This window comes from Amblyomma maculatum, unplaced genomic scaffold, assembly GCF_055883805.1.
Source record: "Amblyomma maculatum isolate TAMU_Amacu unplaced genomic scaffold, ASM5588380v1 scaffold_31, whole genome shotgun sequence".
NCBI classification, from domain to species: domain Eukaryota; kingdom Metazoa; phylum Arthropoda; class Arachnida; order Ixodida; family Ixodidae; genus Amblyomma; species Amblyomma maculatum.
Window position 1 is genome coordinate 556,118 of NW_028146756.1, and position 16,941 is coordinate 573,058.

Genomic DNA, 16,941 nt, shown 5'->3' on the forward strand with positions numbered 1-16,941 from the left:
CTTAAAGTAAGCTGTTTTGATTTTGGTGTAGGGTAATATTTCTGCAGTAATTTTATTTATGTGCATGCAGAATTTGATAATATGGTTGGTTGGTTTGTGGGATTTAACGTCCCAAAGCGACTAAGGCTATGAGAGACGCCATTTGATAATATAAAAATATAAAGAAGTATACACGCTTTCAAAAGGAGCCCCAGCATAAACGTAAAATCTTGTGTGAATGATACCTTTTAAATATATAAAACTTGTCATAAACTCAAATGTGTAGAGAATGTTAACACATTATATGGTATTATAATCAGGAACAAAATTCAACATGTTGCGGCATTTTCATCCTTTAACATCTCAGTTTATACCAATGAAAAAGGTGGTCATGCGATAAGAAAGTTTTTCTGCAGTGGTTGCACCTCCGCCCTCGAAACTGACCGCACGCTACCAGAAAGGTCTCCCTTCGAAGTGCAAGATTTGGCTAGACTTCTTACCTTCTGCCTCTCAAACACTTACTTCACTTTTGAGCAAGTACCGTACAAGCAGATTCACGGAGCCGCAATGGGGGCATCGATTTCGGTTACGGTGGCCAATTTGACAATGGAAAACCTCGAGACTCGGGCACTAGCATCGTTCACGCGTCCCCCCAAAGTTTTTCTGAGATACGTGGACGATTGCTTTTGTGTCTTGAAGAAAGAAACACTGGACGCTTTTAGCCTACACCTTAACAGTATGGAACCAGCAATACAGTTTACCGTTGAAGAAGAAGTCAATGGCCGCCTTCCATTCCTGGATGTACTGGTCTCCCGTGAACCGTCAGGGCTAACATTCAACTTATACCGAAAACTAACGCACACCGGCCACTACATTCATTTCACTTCTGTTCACCCTGTTTCCCAAAAGCGTTCCGTGGTTGCCTCGCTCCTCCGTCGAAAAGAAAGAATATGCACAAAAAGAGAATATAGGTGTGCTGACACCTTGCGCATACGCCATGATTTGTCTGCTTGAAGCTACCCTGGACATTTTATTGACTCTGTGGAAAGACAGCTTGCACGCCCTGCGCTGCATCGGACTCCAGGCACCCGAAAGCGGGCATCGATTCCATATGTCCCAGGCGTTAGTGAAACGCTGGCACGTATACTGCGTCGCTACGACGTGCAGACTGCGCATGTGCCAGCCCAGAAGCCCAGGAGAATTGGTGCAAGTTAAGGACCCACTCAGAAAGGAATAGTTCCCTGGCGTCGTATACGCAATCCCATGTGCCGACTGCGCAGCTGTGTACATTGGCGAGTCAGGGGATTTTGAAAGAAGATTGCGCGGTCATCAAAACGACCTGAGGAACCAGCGGGTGGCTTCGAACGCGCTGGCCGAACATTCGGTATCTGCCAAACATAACATTGACTGGGCACAGGCACGTGTGATAGCGAAAGAAAGGAACAGAGCATCACGGCTCTATCTTGAGCCGCTGATCATTCAGACTACAGAAAATACGATAAACCGTAATCATGGTAATCTGCCCTTGTATACGCAAGATGTCTGGGTTTTGTGATGCGCCATATTTAAGGCAACGGTTCCCCGTTTCGCCTCATTGCGAACAAGGCTCCCGTGTGGGAGCCGAAACGTCATTCCATCTTTCTTCTTTTGGTCGGTGTCGTTTATTTTTCGTCAGGCTAGCATCTCACTGCCGAGCATTGTGTTTGACTGCACTAAGCCTTTACCAAGGCTCTCGCAGAGATTCCTATTACCATCCGCCTGGTCAACGTCTTCGTTAATGTCCCCCACTGTTCCTTGACAGCACTGCCGTCAGATTGCTCCAAGAGTTCAAAGAGCTTTACTATGCAAGCCCAAGAAGAAGCTTTACAGCAGCCGAGCCGAATGAGCCAGCAACGGCCTGGTTCGCCAGACTGTGGTGGAGCATGATGCACACAAAGATACTTAATGAAATTGGACACTTTGGAGTTTAAATAAAAGGTGTGGTTCCATAAATTGTGACAAAAGCCAAGGTGGTCAATACCTTCAATAAAAGGGGTACACACATTCATACCAGTGCTTGCCCAGCATTCCTCACATCGAATCGCAATGCAGTTTAGAATATTTAGCTGAATTAAACAGCGAAGCGGCTCCCAATCATCAGTAGAAGATTGAGGCACAACACCAAACTGATTGACCCCACCAATGTGGCAGCAGTCTTCTATCCCTGCAGCGATTTTTTTAGAAGCCTGAGATATCAGCTATGTTCTAGATATATAAATAAACAACAATCATAAAATCTACAAAAGATAACGGAGCCGTTTCGCTATTGTAAATATAATAAAGATAGGATTGTATAGTGACCTAAAATAATTATGAAGTTGGTCACATGCACACAAGACAATACAGGGAAAGCAAGCGAACAGAAAGCGCTAACCCGGTTCATGAATGTCCCTTATAAACATGCTTAACGACAGAGGCCGAGGTAAACTCAGGTGGAGCGTTCCAGGTGCACACGCGCAAGCAGCAATGTCATGGAGAAGGGCTAAACTGCTGGCAAAAGCAACACGAAGGCGCAAAAAGAATAGCAGGAATCGCTTCTTTTTTCCACTAGTCTAAAGTGTGAGTGACAGTTTCGCTGTCTTCTTGGTACTGCGTGCAAAGCAGCTGAGTCCAGAGATGAAATACGTTGCCAACACGGGGACTATTGAAGGGACGTCTGGGGCGCCATTTCATTGTGCAGAGAACAGATTCTGAAATGAACGCCAGAACAGATCAGTAAGCCGAACAGATATGTCGGCTCCAACTGGCCACCAATATGATGAAAGTTCATGCTCCCAATATCGTTAGCTGTGTCCACGGGGACTGACAATGTTAAAATCCAGCGAAGGCGGAAAAAACAATTGTGCGGGGCGAAAAAAGTTCTCAGCAATTCACTCTAATAGAGCGGAGCGTAAATTCTGAAACTTTTCTTGTGCGCTGAGGTGGTGCGTAGGTAAAAGATGTCTGCCGGCTCATTATTGATTAAGGAACGAAGTCAAACAAACATTGAATACATTCTATTAAAAGGAAACTCAAACACTTTTAAGAAAATGGAATGCTGTTCGGTATTTTATACGTTTAGTGCTTTGAACAAGAATATCCTGATTGAAAGGATGGAAATGAGCTCAAACGGGAGTTTGTTTTATAAAAAAAAAACAAGTAGCAGCGCTGGAGCTCCTCTCCTTTTGGCCACGATTATAGCCGGAGCCACATGACGCCATTTGCAGTATGGTGGCCCAGCTGTGTTGTTGCGTGTGCACTGCTTCAGGCGACTTTTCAACATGAGTTACCATATTATTGATTATTCGATGACGGTAAATCAGCTTGACACCTACTGTACTCTTTAGAGCAACCATCTGCTTCAAAAAGGGGCGCAACCACCGACTTTGTCCAGTGCATAGACAGCGAAAGAGAAATCATCGCATTTGCCCGGTTGGAAGCGAGAACTAGCGTGCGAAGTGTGCACGAGCTGGCTTGCTTCAGCAGTGTCTCCTTCGCAGACTAACAGACATTTGTGTACCGATAAAGAAAATAGGCACTGTATATAGTGCGATCTAGTCCACACCACGTTTATACGACCTTCGAGTGTACCCCGACGGCGCAGCACCATTGCTCACACGGAGTGCTCTTGCAGCTACACCTGTCTTTGTTATGATTAATATATTTGAAGTGTCGTTTGCACGCTTTGTTAGTAAACGGAACTTCCAAAAATTGTCCGGTCGAAGCGGAATCAAGAAACGAGACATGTTCGCAACGCCTGCTGCGCCGGATGCAGCGAGGGCGGCGGACGGCCGCTCTTATCGCAAAATATTCCCTGGTCGCCGCTAGGCCTATATTTTTTCGCATCGACGCCACAGCAGGCGACGCTTTGGGATTAAGCAACGCTGTAGTAAACGGCTTGCTTATAGATCTGCCGTACTGGTAATCGTTTTCTCTCACAACAAAATTGAGATAATAACTATTGCCCGGCTTCACCAGAGTACCTAATCAGTACAAGACGATTTGGCGAGCCGCGACACACCGGCTTCTAGTGCTACACAGCTGCTATGAAGAGAAACTTTTTTCTGTTGTAGTTATCGATCCGATGAGCATTTGGAAAAGAGGTCCGTGATTCTCAATAACGGTTGATTTTGACATTCTTCTGTCCCTGCTCTTATTATATAACAGAACAATACATCTTCACCTCCTATAGCCTTACTCACTTTGTAACGTTAAGGTCATAAAGCAAGAAATCTTAACACGATTTCCTGACGGTAGCGCGACGAATTTACGGACGGCCTACGCGAGGCGCTGCCTTCGCAGTTGTGGAGGCAGTCCAGCCTAACTTGGACGATGCTTCATTGCGCTATTGCCCTACGAGCCGCATGGCATTCGGGACACTGCATTATAAATGACTATTGCAATCGCAGATTCGTTCTGCGGATCACCGTATTATGGTTTTCGTTTGCTGGACATAAAATCTAATGGTTGAAGTAGCCGACAATGGTAGCGGGCTGTCTAATAACTGTGCACCGCAACACGCGTTTTAAGTTCGGTAACCTCGGCTAAGCATTACAACGGTCAACCCATCAGTGAAACTAGGGCGTTGAATATTTATGTGTGCAGAACGGCATCGAACTTCAGTTGCGCTGATTTGATTGGAATCCCATGTGACCGCACGCTGCCATGACTCGATGATAGTCATTCACACGAAATTCATCGGTGCACCACCGAGCTGATTTTGAAGGCAAGAAATTTTTCCTTTTGATGACAGAGAGCCGGCACTGCCTTCAAACGTTTTTGTCCTTAGAAATTAAGCAGCACCACTTCGCCTGGACCAACAATGTTCACACAGCCGAAAGCCGCACAGATAGACACTATAGACGCATCGCGCACTCACAAAGAATGCTTCTGTTTCAGTGGCATGAGGACACCACTACTCAAAATTTGAATGAGCTTTATTTCATAACTCGGCAAAACAGCTGCAATAGTAGGATGGTGTCGAAGCGCAGAACTCGCTAGTCCAGAATCGCTTCGTGTCTGCTGGCCGATCTCATGTGGAATCTGACCGCGTAGAAATTTTAGCACGGAACGACCGAACTGGAGAGAAGAAAACGCCATTAAACTACGTTCATCCGTTTATTGCCAGAGTGGGAGATGGAGCGGCGCAAGCGTGCTAATCGTATGAATGGTCGGCCGCCATTCCCAAAGTGACAACATAACCTACCTATTCCCTTGTTTCAGCGCCGTGCCTTCCGGCACTCCCGGAAGCGACTGCGGTTTTACCGCTGCGCATATTAAACTAGTTGCTCCCGCTTTTTTTTTTGCCGCCTGAATTCAGAACAAATTGACACCTATGAAAAAAAGCCCCTTATTTGCAACAATTGCGCTTAAACAATTTGCAAACCGTTTCGCCTTTCCAAATAAGCTGAAAAATGGGTGCAACTGCAGAATGAGACAGCTCAGCATAATTAGTTCCGCGAATCGGAATGCTGATAACATTATTTGTAGCACTGATAAGAAGCAGTACACGTAGGCTCGACCGCTATTATGCTGTGCTTACTCCTAATTCTGTACACTAGAGGAAAGGTTTTGGTCATAGGTAGAGTCCGGTGGAAACTTCCTAAATCTAGGTTACGAACTCTCTTCCATCTTCTTGTCCTTTATAATACAAGGCGCGAAATGTATCCAAGTAATGTTGCATAACAGTACTGGTTGTGGAGGAATTATGGAGTGTTCAAGGAATTATGGGTCCTCTGTGAATGCTTGCCAATAATATAAAATATTGTGCCCCTGGTGTACTATACCATTTAAGCATTTGTATACACATGTTTTAATTAAAGTGGGAATAGCGGCACTTCTGCTAACGAGAAATATTTGTTTTTTGTTTCAGAAAAGGAGAATTTCACTACGTTAATGAGTACGTATTATTTGCACACAATATTTGGTCTTCGGATAAATGCATAAACCTATCCCTAGCACGCAATCTGCATCACAAGGATTATGTATAATAGCTATGGTTTTGTTTACCAAACTTAGTATGTGTCAATTGGCCTTCAGTAATGGCCAGCTCAATTTTACTGTTTTACAGAAGATTTTATCAAATCAACACACCTCAAAGAATGAAAGTGTGAAGTCAAAATTCATCAAACAACTGCCGCATATTTGCTGACGGCCAACAAAATTCAAGCCAATTATAGACGCAGTGAACTCTCAAGACAGGTGTGCAGATTGTAGCCACCAAGCTAATGTGCCATACGTATTTGCGCAAAAATAAGTATACTAAACGAAAGGTCCCGTAAGTTTGTCACTTAACACACGCACTGTCGAAAACGAAGACAGCTTCGCATATTGGAGGGGATAAAAATGTTTGACCTATGTATAGGCGAATTCTTCTGTAGAAATTTTGAATTACAACATAAAAAAGCTTGAAGTGCGCTCATTATCTTCGAGAATGTGACAACCATGTTCTGATTGCCGATCAAAAACTACACTAAGCAAACTGCTAAATGTTATGGGTGCAATGCGCCCAATAAATTTATTGGTGCTGTTTACGTGATCACACATTGAGTGTAGCCTACTCAAACATAACTGTAGTTGCTAGGTGAGGTAATTTCTAAAGCTTAAGAGCAAGCGGAGTGAAATGGCTTTACGCTCAGAGGCATGCCAAGAATTATTAAAGATATTTATATTAGGGACTGTGGTTCTTGGCTTCTTATGTTATGGAGTCTGTTCGCAGGCTCTTCTTATTGTGAGATAACTTTTGAGCTTGAGTTAGACATTAGACAAAAATGAAAGACAACTACGTTTTTTGAGGAAAACAAAACAGAGGACTATATTACGCACGAGAACATGGCACGTCCAAAAAGGACGTGGTACAAAAAGCTTCTGGCTTGTGTCGCCGACTTGAAATGCTTGGCCGCCGTCTTCCTCCTTTCCTTGTTACTGCCGGCGCTCGCCTCTTTAGCTCTGACAGCCCTGCGCCGGCGTCGCGGCCTCACAGTTTTTGAGCGCGGCTGTTTACCGAGCGGCGTTGGAGAGTAGCCTTCGTGGAAAGCGCTCCTGTTGTTCCCTACGACCGGAAACGCCCTTTTCGTGTTCGAGGCTTCCTGTCGGCTTCGCTTCTTCTGAGAATGTCGCTGCTGGCTGGAAAGACATGTGCCTCGTTCACAACACTTATTATTGTATGATACCTGCTTTCTGCCCTCTAATATTTAGCTGTACTGATTATCTTGCTTTCATACATTGGCTTAAAATGTGCTTTTTGCTTATTCTGTTGCTTTCATTTAAATGATAAACCTGCGTACTTGTCATAGACTTTCGTATCTCGGCCTAAGGGCTTTCTATGTTATTATGCATAATGGTCTGTGTATTCCGCAAGCACAGAGTAAGAATCTAGTGTGACGTTACTGATGATTATATTTAGGACTCATAGAATAGCGTTCACAAGTAGCGCGAATACAACGTCGTGAAATATTATACACTCTATGAAATTTATTACTACAGTGAAATTACAAGCGAATATCTTTTATGAGCAAAGCAAGAATGCAATTCTGAGCATATATTAGGGCGACAAGCACAAAGACGCATGCTAAGAAATAAGAAGCAAATGTTTAGCAGGCATATGATATGGATCACTGTTTTTTTAGAGAATCAACAAACCTATGTTATGATATTGTCAGGGATGCGCACAGAAGAGGAGAAGGAAGTGCAAAAAGAGGCTCTCCGGAATAGAGAAAGAAGAAGAAGAAGCTCACCATCTGTTACTTAGCACATCAGGCTAAGGTGCAGAATCGCTCTGTAAATAAACCCTAACAGTGTGGTGGAAGGTGCTGAAAAGATCACCACGGATTCCTCTCTACCGCGTTCGAGCCGACGACTCGCTGGGCTCCCCCCCTTTGACCACCACAATGATCCAGGACGGCAACGCACGGCAGCCAGGTCCAGCGGCACCCGTATGGCAGCATTACCGTGAGCCGCGGACCTTTTCTGGCAAGGCTGGCGAAGATGTGGATGAGTGGCTCACCAATTACCAGCGGGTGAGCAAGTACAATCGCTGGGATGCCACTGTAATGCTGGCAAATGTTGTTTTTTTCTTAGACTCCACAGCCCTGAAATGGTTTGAGAACCATGAAGCGTCTCTAACGAGCTGGGATCGTTTTGAAGAGGAGATTCGAAATTGTTTCGGGGATACCACGGCAAAACGGAAATGTGCTGAGCACACTTTATTCCAGCGAGCCCAAGGGCCTGGTGAAACATGCACAATGTACATAGAAGAGGTCCTAAAACTCTGCAAAGCGGTGAATCCGAGTATGTCTGACGAAGACAGAGTTGGCCACCTCTTAAAGGGCATCGCGGTGGATGTATATAACTTTTTAATTACAAAAGAAAACTTAAATTCTCCCGTGGCCGTGATCAAGCACTGTCGTACATTCGAAACTTAAAAGTTGCGTCGCATAACCCCGAAATTCGGCCGTCTGCCTAACGTGACCACTGTTGCAAGCGTGGATTCTCACGAGCATTCACATGAGCCTCCGAATTTGGCAGAGATGATTCGCCAAATTGTCCGTGATGAGCTCTCCCGCCATCAAGATGTGAACCGCAGTGCAATCCCCTGTGATAGCTGCTCCCTGCAGGCAGCTCCCATCCAGCGCTCTTCTTGGTGTTCTACCGCTCCTCCTCCCGTCCGGGACCACCAAAACGACTCATATGGCCCTGCTCCCCTAGCTCGTTCCCACTACAGGGCGCCACCTCCTCCGCAACAACCCCAGCGGCTGGACTTTGCTGATCGCTGCGATCCTGTTACCGAGGGCTATTATTTGGACCGTGCTCGTGAACCACCCGTCTGTTACCGCTGTTGTATGCTTGGCCACATATCCAGATTCTGTCGCCGCCGGAACCCGCCACCACGCTACCAGCGCCAATGGACAAATCGCCGTTCTACTGTGAGCCCAGAAGTCCATGACCCGACCTATCCCCCTCCTTCGGGCTCCAACCGCTACGTACCACCACGCAACGACTCGCCAGTTTCTGATCGCAGCCTGACTCCTCCTGCCCGCCGCTCCCGACAATCGCCTTCTCCCCGCCGTTCTTCTCCGCCACCGGGAAACTAGCGTGTGCGGCCGATGGAGGTGCGGTCGCCAGGTCATCGATATTGCCAATTCCTCTACCGGTCGTTATGCTGAAGAACCGCTTGGAAGTGTCAGTGGATGGTGTTTGTGTTATGGCCTTAGTGGATACTGGTGCTACAGTTTTCGTGATGAGCTTAGATTTTAAGAAGCGTCTCGGCCGCAAAATTATGTTTGGCTGGGATAGAACTGTCATATTTCGAGGCGAAGGGGGAGAATCATTGGTTCCGCTTGGTATTTGTTATGTAAATGTAGCGATGGCTGGACACGAGTTTAGAACTGAATTTACGGTGCTCCCTCGCTCTACGCACGGCGTTATTCTAGGAGTTGACTTTTTACAGCAGTGTGGCGCAACTCTCGACTTCAACAGTGGCGAGATATCAATAAGCCCCAGCCTTCGATCGGCCCTCATAGAAGAATCGCCGCGGGCGGTCCAAGTGTTTTCTGTCTTCGAAGATACCGTCGCTCCGGCGATGTCCGCCATTTTCGTCCCAGTTGTGTCTTCGGGTGCGGTTCCCAATGCCTTCGACGCTCTGGTGGAACCCACTTCCCTTTCCGGTGCCAAAAAGAGTGTGTTGGTGCCCCGCAGTGTTGTTCGAGTGAACGAGGGCCGTTCCACGCTTTGGACTGTCAACCATACCAATGAACCCGCCGTATTGCCGCGTGGTTTGAAACTCGCCGACTTTGAAGAACGCCTTTCTATGCACATCTCCGCGTTCAATGAAGGCGTTGCTCGTTCAACTAGACGTCCCGATCATGCTGATTCCCAGTTTAAGTCTATGATAAATGAATCGCTACCCACCAACGACCAGCGAATATTGATGGAGGTTCTTATGAAACATGCGGACGTGTTCGACTTTGCTCGAGATCAGCCACCACCGATTCCGCCTTCCCGCACCCATCACATGATCGACACTGGATCTGCACACCCGATTAGACAGACACCATACCGTGTTTCACCTTCAGAACGTAAGATAATTGACGAACAGGTCCGTGATATGATGCAAAGAGGAATCATTCATGAATCATCTAGCCCATGAGCCGCCCCTGTGATTCTCGTGAAAAAGAAAGATGGCACCTGGCGATTTGTGTCGACTATCGCCGCCTTAATACTGTCACCAAGAAGGATGTTTACCCGCTCCCACGTGTTGATGATGCCATTGACTGCCTCCATTCAGCTTCCTACTTTTCATCTGTTGATTTACGGTCCGGATACTGGCAGATACCGATGCATCCGAAAGACAAGGAGAAGACGGCATTCGTGACTCCCGATGGGTTATATGAATTTAACGTGATGCCTTTCGGCCTATGCAACGCTCCGGCTACCTTTGAAAGATTTATGGACACTCTTTTGCGTGGTCTGAAGTGGCAAATTTGCATGTGTTACCTAGATGACGTACTGATTTTTGGGAGGACCTTCGCCGAGAATAACAGCCGTTTAGCTGTGGTCCTTAACTGCATGGAGAAAGCGGGTCTCGTGCTGAACTCTAAGTGCCGCTTCGGTGAACGCCAGATCGTTGTGCTTGGGCATTTGGTTGACAAAGACGGTGTTAGGCCTGACCCACAGAAGATTGAAGCTGTCAGCTGCGTCAAAGAGCCCAAGTCTGTGAAAGAACTCAGGAGCTTCCTGGGACTTTGCTCTTACTTTCGACGCTTCATCCCTAAGTTTGCTGACGTAGCCTACCCCCTCACATGCCTCTTGCAGAGATATTCCTTTCAAGTGGACTCCTGAATGTGATTCTGCGTTTCGCCAGCTCAAGTTTCTTCTTACCTCGCGGCCCATACTGCGTCATTTCAGCCCGACAGCTCCCACTGAACTCCACACTGACGTAAGTGGCATCGGCGTGGGTGCTGTGCTCATACAACGGCATGACGGAAACCAACACGTTGTCGCTTACGAAAGTCGCACCCTTAGCAAGTCTGAACGCAACTATACCGTGACGGAGCAAGAGTGCCTTGCCGTCGTTTTTGGCGTACAGCGGTTTCGCTCGTACCTTTATGGACGTTCCTTTACAGTCATCACCGATCATCATTCGCTTTGCTGGCCGGTGAATCTACGCGACCCCTGCGGTCGGTTGGCCCGCTGGGCATTACGCCTTCAGTTCAACTTTACAGAGTCGTACAAAAGTGGCCGCCAACACGCCGACGCTGACTGCCACTCGCGGCTGCCTCTCGCAACTACCCTCTGCGGTGACAACTTTGAAGACTATCTTGACGCCGTTTCCGTACAATTTCCGGATCTTGCCACTTTCAAGCGAGAACAACGAAAAGATCAAGACTTGGTAGCACGTATAAAAAAGCTCGTGATCCGGCATCTGCGAACCCTTTCTGCATTCGCGATGGTTTGCTACATCGAAAAAATTACTCGTCTGGCGGTGCACGCTTTCTGCTAGTCGTTCCGGCTAGCCTCTATTCCTCTCTTCTACACTCTATGCACGATGACGTTACAGCTGGGCACTTGGGGTTTGCCAGGACTCTTACGCGCATTAAGGAACGTTTCTACTGGCCAAATATGCGTCGAACGACTCAGCGTTACGTGAACTCCTGCGTGCAGTGCCAGCGGTTCAAGCTCCCCACGACTTCTCCGCCGGGCCACTTACATCCGGTGACACCACCGACCACACCATATGAGCAAGTGGGTGTTGACCTCATAGGCCCGTTTCCCCGCTCGTCCAAAGGCAATCGCTGGGTCATCGTGTGCGTTGATCATCTCACGCGTTTCTGTGAAACTGCCGCCATCCCTTCCGCCACCGCCGCTGACGTCTCGTTCTTTCTTCTTCCCGCTGTCGTCCTCCGTCATGGACCTCCTCGTGTTATTATCAGTGACCGAGGCCGGCAGTTTACGGCAGATGTTGTGGAACAGCTTCTGCGCTATTGTACTTGCCAGTTGCGTCACTCTACGCCGTACCATCCCCAAACAAATGGCCTCGTCGAACGTACAAACCAGACACTGACAAACATGCTTGCGATGTATGTTGACTCGCGGCACAAGAACTGGAATGACGTGCTTCCCTTCATTACTTACGCCTATAACACCTCAAAGCATGAGACAACTTCTTATAGTCCATTTTTCCTCCTCTACGCCCGTCCGCCTAGACGTACTCTTGACACCATTTTGCCTTCTCTCTCGACACCGAGCCGTCTGTTTCGAGCACTCTCTGCCGCGCTGAAGAGGCTCGTCGGGTCGCCTGATTACGCACTCTGGCCTCGCAGGACCGCTCTAAGCAGCGCTACGATCTTGGGCATCAGGATGTCTCTTACCTTCCCGGCGAATTAGTGTGGCTCTGGACACCTCTCCGCAAGCGTGGTTTGTCCTAGAAGCTGTTGTCGCACTACACAGGCCCATTTATTGTGCTCAAACGCATCAACGAGTTGAATTACGTCGTGTCTCGCCAATGTTTCCACGGTCGCCCCTCTCGGAAAACACAGGAAGTTCATGTCGCAAGAATGAAGCGCTGCCACTCTCGCTTGGGATTCTAACAGCCCAGAGGCTTCGTCTGCGAAGGGGGAAATGTCAGGCATGAGCACAGAAGAGGAGAAGGAAGTGCAAAAAGAGGCTCTCCGGAATAGAGAAAGAAGAAGAAGAAGCTCACCATCTGTTACTTAGCACATCAGGCTAAGGTGCAGAATCGCCCTGTAAATAAACCCTAACAATATTATTTAATGCATGTACTGTTAAGACAGATCACTAAACTAATCTTGAACAGTCGCCGCTTATCATATATATTACAAATTAGGTTCTGTAGCACTTTAGCCAGAAATCTATATATCTAGTTCGGTGTTTTGGCCCATGAAGTAAATATTAAAATGTTCGCCTCGCCGTGTATTACAATAGGCATATAATGCGCCCTAAAAACTAAACAATTCGCCGACAGCGATAGAAACAAGCGAGGTAGGTAGGCGGCTGCTCAAATTCTCATGCGCATCAAACAATGGAGACTACTATCACATGGGACAATGCGGAAGCAGTCTGGATTAGCTTCAGTTTTTCCAAGGAAATCTGACGGCAGCTTCCTCCTCAAAGGAACATTTAATGCCGCGTCATGGTGCTAAAGAACATAACCATAGAGCTCAAGATCATTTTGTGGGCTAGAACCACATGGATAAGGCTGATTACCATCGGTTTTTGGCTGCATTATATCAATGAGAACCGTTTTTCGTCCCAATACAAACCGAGAACTTCCACTCTGTGATCAGTCGTCGTTAATGTTTCAAATTACAAAGATGCGCCCATCATGGTCACATAGCTTTCTTGTCGTGAAAGCAGCAAAATATAAATGAGGCTCTTTTTCTTTCTAGGTACATAAAGCGCCGACCTTAAGAGACATCGGTGTTGCAACTGAGTGCCCACCTCCATCTCAGCAGATAAAGCTATTTATCTTTCTATCAACTGGTCCTAGCTAATCTGGCTCGGAGTATTCTCCAACCGTATTATAAGTACAAGAAATACGCCACTCCTGCTTAATTGAAATCTTCTTTTAAATGCAACTAGTTTCTGACGAATTGAAGAGATGTGTGTAGATTTCCATGCACTAATTCCTCTTAAACATTTTCAGTCAATTCACGCACAATCCTTTTCTTGCTTTCAGATCGCAGAAAATAACATTTGAAGTTGAGGACACTCTATCCGGGACAAAAATTAGGCTCTCAAGTGGTAAGATTCTTTTTCACAAAGAAACCATTTTGCTTATAACTATTCATAAAAGCATAATTTAATCTTGAAGGTGACTACCAGAACTTCAAGAGGCCAAACCTGAGCAAAGAAAAAATTGGTAGTTTATTATTTTTGCTTTAAAAAAAAGGTGTGCGTTCATGGTCGACAACTTTAGCATACACTACGGGGCCGGTTTTCTTGGAAGCACTGCGCACGCTAATCACTTCAACAATCTAGTTCGGGCCATATGTATTAGTTCTATAGTCTAAAATTCTCCACTCTTTACCTGAGTGCAAATGTATTCCAGCAATAAGAAGTTCACTCAGCACAGGACCAATTTACATTAGTATAAATAGCATTACCCACCTTTTTTTAAAACTTAGCTCTCAAGCAGTGTTTGCGTAAATTCGACTACACGTCACTACTAATTCTTTTGAGGAGTAAAAAAAAACATGCATTTTAGTGATGACATTCCTCAGTTATTCGGGAGCTTTATTTTAATCTGCAAGATGCATAATATAATACAGAATTTGAGGATGTCCTCAAGGTTACTTGAAAGTTTCTAGGTAAAGAAGGAGAGACGCATGGTCCACAGAAACAGCAAAACAAAATTTTCTAAAATGAATGATTGAAGACATTAGCAGACTAGCTCGGCGTTCACGAAAAGATCTAAAATAAACAAACCCACCCCGCTACATTAAGACGTGGAAGTGTAGAGCAAGCATGTGTGATCGGCGTAGTGTTGGTTCTTTTCGGTTCAGGAGGTCAAAGAGGTCAGGGAATAAGATGAAATACGTTTTAGTCCGACAGTGCGGAAACGAAAATGGATTCCTGCGCATGTCCAAAGCATAAGGAACAAGCAATGCTAGATTTACTTTCTCAAATGAGCCCTTCATCATTCCACATCTGATACGAATCTTACTTAACGTTCCGTCTTAGAATACGTCCTCTCTGAAAATACGCCAACATACTTTGGCTCTATCACAATAAAAACAACGTTAAAAAACCTAAGATTGTGCAATGGGGAGCCATGCCCTTCATAAATAACTGCTAAAGAAGCATGTATTTACCCAGAGATCTTTTACGCACGACAAGGCTTCACAATTTGTCCAGCAGTGCTAATTTAAATCGGCTAACGTTGTAGTATTTCCTTCCTAATAACGCAATAAAATATCCTCCCAGATTTCATTCATGTAAGCTATACAGGAGAATCACGTCACAAGCATGCGCTAAGTCTTGAATAATTCTTTTGTCACAATAATGCCTTCCGATATCCTTTTTCAAAAGTTATCCGGGATTAGAATCGCTTTCATTCCTTAGCCACCTCCCAGGCAACCTTACATACATTTATTAGGCTAGATGGGAGCTCTGTACTCACATTCTTCTAACCGTAACCATGATAACAAATTTTGTAATACAGTGCTTCTCTCTGCTTTTGTCTTTTGCTCCGAATACGTATTTTTTCAGTTTTGCCTTGTTCGGGATTATTTTAGTCGTTGAAGGTTCAAACCTTAGATACTGAAGTTATATATGTACAGTTCACACTCTCCTGCTAGAATTCCGAAATGAATTGAGATTATTTCCAAATGAGCAAATCATAACAAATTTCAACAAACTTTTATAAATTGCCATGACACATTAGCACTTTATATATCTATTATAAACCGTTTTTCATATGTTTCTGGGACAATTTTCCTTTTCCATAAGAAATTGGAAGTTTTAATATCTTATTTGACATCTTTTCACGCTGACAAATTTTTTTTAGGTGACTATATTGCCCTTATTCATATACCATGCATTTTTTAAAGCTATCACGAAACGTTTCTTGAGGATATAAGCAATGTATTACTTCCTTGTTACTATGATAGCTATGACAAGGGCTAGCAATGAGCCCTTTCGACACGTCGTCGGCTAAACGAAGCTAAACTCTACTGCCACCTTTGGAATCATTTATAAATTGAATTTACATAAAAAGTACGCAATCTTACGCGTGGCTCTCATGAAATCGGCGGCCTTCATCACAGACGAAAATTAAGCGATAGCATAGACAAACGGTTTTTACAATTGCAATATTTCAGGTGCTGTCTGCAATTTTTGAACTATGCTAGTGTACAGCTGTTAGAATTTTCAAATAGGAGGTTTATTGCATAATGGTGGGCTAATAAGTACTTGTCTTTTTCAGAGAAGGAGCTGGCGAACCAAATCTTTGCTTCAAACAGCAATCACTCCTTTGAGCTTGGCAGCTTTTTACGCACACATTTAAAATCTCTTCGTTACAAGTAATATGCAGGCATTAAGTACTGTAATCACCACCGTGCTCAACCAAAAGTGTTCGGCCTTTGCACTTAGTGGGCGCTAATAGCTGAAGTGCCTAGTCGGACAGTAAAGGAAAAAAATCTTTCTGGAATTATTTCTCCTCCCAAACTGTTCATTTTACAGAATCAGGGGAGCTACCTTTCGGCTTAAGCAGCAGCTACGTGGTGATATCGGCTGCTAAAAGTTGCTTTGTAACAAGGATTCGTGAGACAGCTAGAGGTAAGTGCACATTCATTAGCCTGTAAAGTGCCTGTAACTTGCCCACGGCCTAAACGTTTCTTTCAGTTTCTGTCAGTATCAGTTTCTGCGCCAACATGCAGGGTGGCACACATTTCGGAGGTGTGCAGTCTTAGAAAGCAGAGTGGTACCTTTTAATTAGAAACTCACAGCAATACAATTTATGCATTTAGTTACACAAACGAACACAAAACATTACATATAAAAGAAAACGAACATTTAAAAAGCACAACTGTAATTTCAAAAACATACACCTACCGCATAACTTCTAAAAATTAGTCCTAATCGTGCCTTAACGTAACAGTGGGTGATCAGAACAACATACCAGACATGATGCATCCTAGTATACTGCCAAATCACCATCGGTCGGCGCGCCCAATCATGTGTTGAACCACTGGAGCTCACTCTTCCTCATATTCCGATCAAGATCTGAGTCTTCAATATTCGAATCCGGACTCACATTCAGATCATGATCTGAATCATGAGTGTTAGTTCAGACGCAAGTTAAGGGTACGAGTCTATGCGGGCGTGGACTAAGATTCAGTTCGTAATTTAAGTCGTAGTGAGTCCTACCTAGTAAGTTGACATAAAAGCATATAAATTCTCAGTCAGGGTGATTGTGAAATCGGC

At 45.2% G+C, this 16,941-nt stretch overlaps 1 long non-coding RNA gene across 1 annotated transcript; it reads left to right on the forward strand.

The window, feature by feature from the left end:
• The first annotated feature begins 5,864 nt into the window (after window positions 1-5,864).
• Window positions 5,865-16,297, forward strand: LOC146170861 (uncharacterized). The gene is made up of 3 exons (XR_014703092.1): window positions 5,865-5,896; window positions 13,694-13,758; window positions 16,198-16,297. It is a non-coding gene; the product is annotated as an uncharacterized LOC146170861 (long non-coding RNA).
• Window positions 16,298-16,941: the final 644 nt, after the last annotated feature.